This window comes from Somniosus microcephalus, chromosome 10, assembly GCF_052327205.1.
Source record: "Somniosus microcephalus isolate GS21.2 chromosome 10, FLI_Smic_1.0, whole genome shotgun sequence".
Taxonomy (NCBI): Eukaryota; Metazoa; Chordata; class Chondrichthyes; order Squaliformes; family Somniosidae; genus Somniosus; species Somniosus microcephalus.
This window is the reverse complement of record NC_140996.1, coordinates 56,405,920-56,415,131: the sequence shown is the minus strand read 5'-3', so window position 1 is coordinate 56,415,131 and position 9,212 is coordinate 56,405,920.

Below are 9,212 nucleotides of genomic sequence, written 5' to 3'. Positions count from 1 at the left end.
AATGAATTGATGCCTTCGCCTATAAAGGGCATCTGTAACTTGCCGGATGCAACAGTGGACTGCAGCCTGAGCGACAGTCGCATTGTCCCCAATGGCTGACTGAAAGGATCCATTGGCATAAAAATGGAGGCCATCAGTCAGTTTAGCCATCACGGACAGAGAGGTTCTGCAGCGTTCACGCGGCTGCAGATCCTGACCAAGCAGGTGGCATAGATCAGTAACAATGTCCCTCCAGAATCGGAGCCTTCCCAAACACTGCTCCTCTGACATGTCAAGGCTTGTCACCTGCTGCCTAAAGACCCTCACAGCATCCCGTCGGATTGGCCGACCTCCATTGCCCCTCCTCCTTCTGGCCAATCCCGGCCCTCTCTCCCGCCGTCTCTCTGCCCCTTCACAGTGTTGGGCGATGAGGCCGTCGCCCTCCAAACAAGCTCTCATTCCAATGCCAGTTGGTCAAAAGGCTTTTAGGTGTAGTGCTGCAAGTGCTTCGCACAGGTTTGAAGGTCCCAAGTACTGTTAAGCTAAATTCCCAGAACTCCGCTCCACATTAGCTCGCCAACTCTCTCTAGCAATGATCGCAATGAGCAGGCCAAGTGGGAGAAGATTCTGCACTAGAGCTGTCCCCTTTAAATAGCGCCCCCCTACTCCAAGAAGGGCCTGTTAGCCCTCCCTCGAACTGTCACTAATAGCGCTGGGCGCTAAGGCTCCGGGCGCCACCCAATATGCGCTCAGGCGCTCCTAAAAGGCGTTGCACACTGAAATGACGTCATGAACTGCTTGCGCTCGCGGGGGCGCGCAAACACTTAGCGCAGGCGCTAAATGTATAGTCAATATCTGAGTTGTCGCTATCTTCATAGCATCCGCCCCAACATAGGGCATCGCCCCAATTCTAGGTCTCTTTAGGCGCTCAGCGCCAGCGCTACCAACCCAATTTCTAGGCCTGTGTGTCTTAATGCAAGGAGCATTTGTAATAAGGTGGATGAATTGGCTGCGCAAATACAGGTAAACGAATATGATTTGTTTGGGATTACGGAAACGTGGCTCAAGGATGGCCAAGACTGGGAACTCAACATCCAGGGGTATTCGATATTCAGGAAAGATAGGCAAAAAGGAAAGGGAGGAGGGGTAACAGAAGGGATTAACACAATTGTAATGAAGGATATTAGCTCTGATGATGTGGAATCTGTATGGGTAGAATTGAGAAATATTAAGGGGGAAAAAAAGTTAGTGGGAGTGGTATATAGACCTCCAAACAGTAAGGCAGAGGTTGGGGATGGCATTTAAAGGGAAATTAAAGAACGTGCAATAAGGGCACAGCAGTCATCATGGGTGACTTTAATCTACATATTGATTGGGCTAACCAAATTAGTAACAATACTGTGGAGGAGGAATTCCTGGAGTGTTTACGGGATGGTTTCCTGGACCAATATGTCGAGGAACCAACCAGAGATCAGGCCATCTTAGACTGGGTATTATGTAACGAGAAAGGATTAATTAGCAATCTTGTTGTAAGAGGCCCTTTGGGTCGGAGCGATCATAATATGATCGAATTCTTCATTAAGATGGAGAATGAAGTAGTTGACTCAGAAACTAGGGTCCTCAATTTAAATAAAGGAAACTATGATGGTCTGAGGAGCGAGTTGGGTAGGATTGATTGGGGAATGGCACTCAAAGGGTTGATGGTGGATAGGCAATGGCAAACATTCAAAGGCTGAATGGATGAACTACAGAATTTGTTCATCCCAGTTTGGCATAAAAATAAAACAAAAAAGGTGACTCAACCGTGGCTAACAAGGGAAATTAGGAATATCATAAGATCCAAGGAGAGGACATGCAAATTGGCCAGAAAAGGAATAATCCTGAGGATTGGGAGCAGTTTAGGATTCAACAAAGGAGGACAAAGGGATTAATTAAGAAAGGTAAAATAGAATATGAGAGTAAGCTTGCAGGAAACATAAAACCTGACTGTAAAAGCTTTTATAGATATGTAAAGAGAAAAAGATTGGTGAAGTCAAGCGTAGGTCCCTTGCAGTCAGAATCAGGGGAATTTATAATGGGGAGCAAAGAAATGGCGGACCAACTAAATACATATTTTGGTTCTGTCTTCACAAAGGAGGACACAAATAATCTCCCAGAAATACCGCGGAACATAGGGTCTGATGAAAGGGTGGAACTGAAAGAAATCAGTATTTGTAGGGAAATGGTGTTAGGAAAATTGATGGGACTGAAGGGTGATAAATCCCCAGGGCCTGATAATCTACATCCCAGGGTACTTAAGGAAGTGGCCCTAGAAATAGTAGATGCATTGCTGGTCATCTTCCAGAACTCAATCGACTCTGGAACAGTACCCATGGATTGGAGGGTAGCTAATGTTACCCCACTATTCAAAAAAGGTGGCAGAGAAAAAGCGGGGAATTATAGACCAGTAAGCCTGACATCGATAGTGGGGAAAATGCTAGAGTCCATTATAAAAGATGTAATAGCAGAGCACTTGGAAAGCAGTAACAGGATCGGACAAAGTCAACATGGATTTACAAAAGGTAAATCATGCTTGACTAATCTACTGGAATTTTTTGAGGATGTAACTGGTAAAATAGATAAGGGAGAACCAGTGGATGTGGTGTATTTGGACTTTCAGAAGGCTTTTGATAAGGTCCCGCATAAGAGGTTAGCGTGCAAAATTAAGGCACATGGGATTTGGGGCAAGGTATTGACTTGGATAGAGAACTGGTTGGTGGACAGGAAGCAAAGAGTTGGAATAAACGGGTCATTTTCCGAGTGGCAGGCAGTGACTAGTGGGGTACCGCAAGGATCGGTCCTAGGACCCCAGCTGTTCACAATATATATTAATGATCTGGACGAGGGAATTGGATGTAATATCTCCAAATTTGCAGACGACACAAAGCTGGGTGGGAGGGTATGCTGTGAGGAGGATGTCATGAAACTCCAGTACGATTTGGACAGGTTGGGTGATTGGGCAGAAAGATGGCAAATGCACTATAATGTGGATAAATGTGAGGTTATCCACTTTGGTGGCAAAAACAGGAAGGCAGATTATTATTTGAATGACAATAGATTGGGAGAATGGGAAGTGCAAAGAGACCTGGGTGTTCTTGTGCACCAGTCGCTGAAGGTAAGCATGCAGGTGCAGCAGGAGGTTAAGAAGGCAAATGGTATGTTGGCCTTCGTAGCAAGAGGGTTCGAGTACAAGAACAAGGATGCCTTGCTGCAGTTGTACAGGGCCTTGGTGAGACCGCACCTTGAGTATTGTGTGCAGTTTTGGTCACCTTACCTAAGGAAGGACGTTCTTGCCATGGAGGGAGTGCAGCGATGATTCTCCAGGCTGATACCTGGGATGGCAGGAATGACGTACGAGGAGAGATTGTGTCAATTGGGCTTATACTCACTGGAGTTTAGAAGATTGAGAGGGGATCTCATCGAAACCTATAAAATTCTGTCAGGTCTGGACAGACTAGATGCAGAAAGGATGTTTCTGATGGCCGGGGAGTCCAGAACCAGGGGTCATAGTCTAAGGATAAGGGGTAAGCCATTTAAGACTGAAATGAGGAGGAATTTCTTCACCCAGAGAGTGGTGAACCTGTGGAATTCTCTGCCACAGAGGGCGGTGGAGGCCAGTTCATTAAATATATTCAAGAAAGAGTTGGATATATTTCTTGAGGCTAAAGGGATCAAGGGATACGGGGAGAAGGCAGGGACAGGGTACTGAATTTGGATGATCAGCCATGATCTCATTGAATGGCGGAGCAGGCTCGAAGGGCCGAATGGCCTACTCCTGCTCCTATCTTCTATGTTTCTATGTTTCTATGTACGGTCGCCAGAAGTTGCTGTGCGATTTCCACAGAAATAACGGCGAGCACTGTTAGCCTCAGTGTTATTTCTACCACAGAATAAAGCCCATAAATAGTAAAAGGGTAGTCAAATGAAGGGTGGGGCTGATTAGGGACCACAAAGGGTGCAGAAGGCATGGCTGAGGTACTAAATGAGTACTTTGCATCTGTCTTCACTAAAGAAGAGGATGCTGCCAATATTGCAGTAAAGGAGGATGCAGTAGCAATATTGGATAGGATAAAAATAGATAAAAACGAGGTACTTAAAAGGTTGGAAGTATTCAATGTAGAAAAGTCATCTGCTCCAGATGAAATGCATCCTAGGTTACTGATGTAAGTAAGGGTAGAAATTGCAGAGGCTCTGGCCATAATATTCCAATCATCCTTAGATATGGGTGTAGTATGACTGAAGGATTGCAAATGTTACACCTCTGTTTAAAAATGAGGAGCAGGATAAACCCAGCAATTACAGGCCAGTAATCCAGGACAGAATTAATTGGCACTTGCAAGATTATGGGCTAATAAATGAAAGTCAGCAGGGGTTTGTTAAAGATACATCATTTTTGACTAACTTGATTCAGTTCTTCGATGAAGTAACGGAGAGGGTTGCTAATGGTAGTGCAGTTGATGTGTATATGGACTTTCAAAAGGCGTTTGGCAAAGTACCACTTAATAGACTTGTAAGAAAAATTTAAGGGACAGAGGCAGCATGGATACAAAATTGGCTAAGGGACTGAAAGCAGAGAGTAGTGGTGAACAGTTCTTTTTCAGACTGGAGAGAAGTACACAGTGGTGTTTCCCAGGGGTCGGTATTAGGACCACTGCTATTTTTGGTATATACTAATGACCTGGAGTTGAGTACACAGGGCATAATTTTAAAGTTTGCAGATGACATGAAACTCAGAAATTTTGCAAACAATGAGGAGGATAGTAACAGACTTCAGGAGGACAGAGACAGACTGCTAAAATGGGCAGACACATGGCAGATAAAATTTAATGCAGAGAAGTGTGAAGTGATACATTTTGGTAGGAAGAAGAAGGAGAGGCAATATAAACTAAATGGTACAATTTAACAGGGGCGCAGGAAAAGAGAGACCTGGGGGTTTATGTATACAAATTTTTGAAGGTGGCAAGACAAGTTGAGAAGGCTGTTAAAAACAACATGGGATCCTTGGCTTTATTAACAGAGGCATAGAGTACAAAAGCAAGGAAGTTATGCTAAACCTTTATAAAACACTGGTTAGGCCTCAGCTGGAGTAGTGTGTTCAATTTTGAGCACCACACTTTAGGAAGGACATCAAGACTTGTAGGGGGTGGTGTGTGCGCCCAGTCAGCTTCACCTCTGACTGTCCTTTGAGCGGTTCAAATCGCTCCCACACCGCTGGGTTCTAGACACTGGACTTAAGTACAGGCGGCGATACAGAAAATCGAGTAGACAAGTGGTTTGGTGTAAGAAAACCAAAATTTTATTGAAAGCAGAATACAACAATCTTATGAAAATTACTGGTATGAAATTACAGGCATAAACAATTACACTTATATGGGAATGGCGAACACACGACACATCGAGGGAAAACAACTACATTAACAATCCCCTTACCCTTATCCCACCCCCTATACCTAACTAGATTAAGCTATGAGGGGCCAGGAATTCATGCTCATCAATCCAAAACCTGTTGCTTTAACGGTTGTTAGTTTTGAGGTCCATTCTCCCTGCCCTTTGGGGTACCCCGCCGCCACGTCGTCTCAGGGCGCAGCGCTGAAGTTGATGCGAAGCACCCTCCTTGATGCGAAGCACCCTCCTTTTCCTCAGCTACCTTCATCGTCTCGTCGCGATGGGCTTTCTTCTTCTTCTCCCTCGGGTGGTCGTCGGCGGTAACATCACGGTCGGGGGTTGGTTGGCGGTTTTTATCGTCTAAAGGATTTTACTACCCATGCTTTGAACATTAGTTTATTCATCACGGGCGCTGCTACCCACTCTTCGAACGCCAGCTTATTCGCACTGTCCATGCACGCACCAATGCGTCTTTCGCTGCCCTTCTCTGCTTTTATCGGTTTACCTTCTTCTTCGTCTCAGCTCGTCTCATCTGCCCGTTTGTGGCCTGTGTGTCCTGTGTGGTTTTGAACTCGGGTCTCGTTCTCCTCCCGCGTTTGGTCCCGGTGTAATGGGCATCCTTGGTTGATGAGCGGTGCAGGGAGCGAGAAGAGAGCCCGCCACGAGGCCAGGGCGCAAGTACAAGAGGCAGCAGGCCAAAAGCCAAACGATGAGAGGCCAGAGCAAGAGTCAAGAGAGTGATTGCTACTGATGGGCCTACAATTATACCCGTTCTTCAACTCCTTATCTGCGTGCCAAATCAGGTCAGTCCATTGTTTAACTTTTGGCGGGCTTGTTTAAATGATTACAGCCATTTATTTTAACGACTTGTAGAGTGGTTGTCTCCGGGTCTAATGGCCCCGATGTCCTGGTTTGTTTGTCATGGATAAGACTTAATTGTCCCCATCCTGACTTGATGGCTACTGTGAGCTGTTACCGATTAAATATGCAGAAACCTAACGGCCTCGATTCTAGGCCCATTCTGGCTCGCTCTATTTCAAGTCGAATGAATGCGTATTCTGTGTTTACTTTGTCTGGCTGGCTCCAGAGTGTCCTTTTCACAGATTCCTGCATTTTAAGTTTCATCTCCGGGCCTGCTTGCCTGCAGAGCCTTGCTTTAAAAATCCTGTCGGTTTTGGTCACGAGGTTACAGAAGCCATTTTAGGTACCCTGTTTTTAATAACTTGTCCAAACAGGGTCCCTTGATCCATAATTTGGGGTGTGCAGGAATTTTGAGAACCCTGCAACTTACAGACTTTAGAGAGGGTGTAGAAGAGATACTAAAATGGTACCAGGGATGTGGGACTTCACTTATGTGGAGAGACTGGAGAAGCTGTGGTTGTTCTCATTAGAGCAGTGAAGGTTAAGAGGAGATTTGATAGAGGTGTTCAAAATCATGAACAATTTTGATAGTGTAAATAAGGAGAAACGTTCCAGTGGCAAAAGGTTCGGTAACCGTTGGACACAGATTGAAGGTGATTGGCAAAAGAACCAGAGACAAGATGAGGAAAAAAAATTATGCAGTGAGTTGTGATCTGGAATGCATGGCCTGAAAGTGTGGTGGAAGCAGATTCAATAATAACTTTCAAAAGGGAATTGGATAAATGGTTGAAATTATAGGGCTATGGGAAAGAGCAGGGGAGTGTGACTAATTGGATAGCTCTTTCAAAGAGCCAGCACAGGCATGATGTGCCGAATGGCCTCCTTTTGCGCTGTATCAGTCTATGATTATATGCACCAGAAGAACAAAACATTTAGCAAGACTTTGACATTACAACAAGGCTGTTACATCATTTTTTCTATCTCTTTAATCTTTCTTACTCTTTCTCTCATTCCCTATTTTTATTACCTCTCTTTTGCCATTTACACACACCCAGCCCCTCCATTCCAACATGTTCCCTCTGCTCTCAGTTATCTCTCTCTCGCTGTCAGTCTCTCATCCTCCTCTTTTTTCTTGGCTCAAAAAGGGCAGGGGAGTTATACCCGGCGCCCTGGCCAATATTTATCCCTCAACCAACATAACAAAAACAGATTATCTGGTTGTTATCACATTGCTGTTTGTAGGAGCTTGTGGTGGGCAAATTGGTTGCCGCGTTTCCTACATTACAACAGCGACCCCACTTCAAAAAGTACTTAATTGGCTGTAAAGCACTTTGAGATGTCTGGTGGTCGTGAAAGGCACTATATAAATGCAAGTCTTTCTTTTCTTTATGAAGTTGGTAGAGGTCACAGAAGAGGGTAGCCTGTCGAAATAACCTTGAGCTACTGCTATGCATCCTGTAGATTGTAAATACTGCAGTCACAATGCACTGGTAGAGGAGGGGATGTATATTGAGCCTAGTGACAGAAGAACCGATCAATTGAATTGCTCTGTCCTGAAAGGTATTAAGCTTCTTGGTGTTGTAAAACCAATTTTTACTCTCTCCCATCCTGGCCATTCTGCCTGGTGTGGCCCCTATCTTTGCTCCCTCAGTGGGGTGCACACTAGAGCGTACCTGATGCACAATTGGTGTTCAATTTCAAGTTCTATATTGTTGTTATATTTAGCACATAAAATGTGGACATTTATGCATTTTGGTATCCAAATCATATTATACATTATCTTGCTTATACTTATACATGTTTGGCGCAAAAAAGGGCAGGATTGGGTAATAAATATTCCTGATTATAAGGTGTTCAGGAAAGATACGGAAGGAAAGAAAGGATCATGTTGAATGGCGGAGCAGGCTCGAAGGGCTGAATGGCCTACTACTGCTCCTATTTTTCTATGTTTCTATGTGTTGGAGGCAGACTCAATCGTGGCTTTCAAAAGGGAATTGGATAAGTACCTGAAGGAAAAAAATTTGCAGGGTTACGGGGAAAGGGCGGGGAGTGGGACTAGCTGAAGTGCTCTTGCAGAAAGCCGGCACGGGCTCGATGGGCCAAATGGCCTCCTTCTGTGCTGTAACTATTCTATGATTAAAAATAGATTTTTTTTAAAAAGCCAAACATCTCATTTATTAAACTATTTGAAATCCATGAAATCTTTCACACAAAATTTCACACAGTTTGCTTTATCAGTTATTTCTTTAAATCTTTGAACACATAATGGGCCATATTTTCCGATTGGAGGCTTCTTGCGTGTGGAGGCCTCCGATCTGGAAAAAATGTAGGAACTTACCTGAGGGCTCCCGAGGTCCGGACACTTCCGCTCCTGGGCCTCTCCAACTGGAAATGTGCAGGGCCCACGTATCCCAGAGGCGCATGCGATTCGCAAGCGTCCCTGGGATCACATGGGCCATGGGGAGCCAATCAAAGAAGGGAATCTCCCTTCATACACTTGACAGATAGACCTGTCAAATATATATGAATGGAGGTCACCCCAAAAACATTGTAAAACATTAAAAAAAAAAATTAAAAATCACATTTTAAAAATGAGTTGAAATTACAATAAATTAAATATTTTAACCAAAAATGTAACTTTTGGAAAAAAATAATTTAGGTTTTTAACAGGGCTAAAAATAAACTTACCTTTTTTTAAAAGTATTTTTAAATGATAAATGAGTGAAAAAACATTTTTTGAAATTGTTTTCAAATCTTATGCTGGTAAAAGCAGGCTTTACGCTTGCTTTTACCAGGTGTAAGATTTCTCAGGGTTTTCTGCGGGCGGAGGTTCTCCAGAAAGCAGAACTATCTGCCCGCAGAGGCCCTTCTCCAGGGCAGGCGTCCGATCTGTCAAGAGCATTCTTGACAGATCGGAAATGCCGGTTTTCAGCGCATGTGCTTGGCAT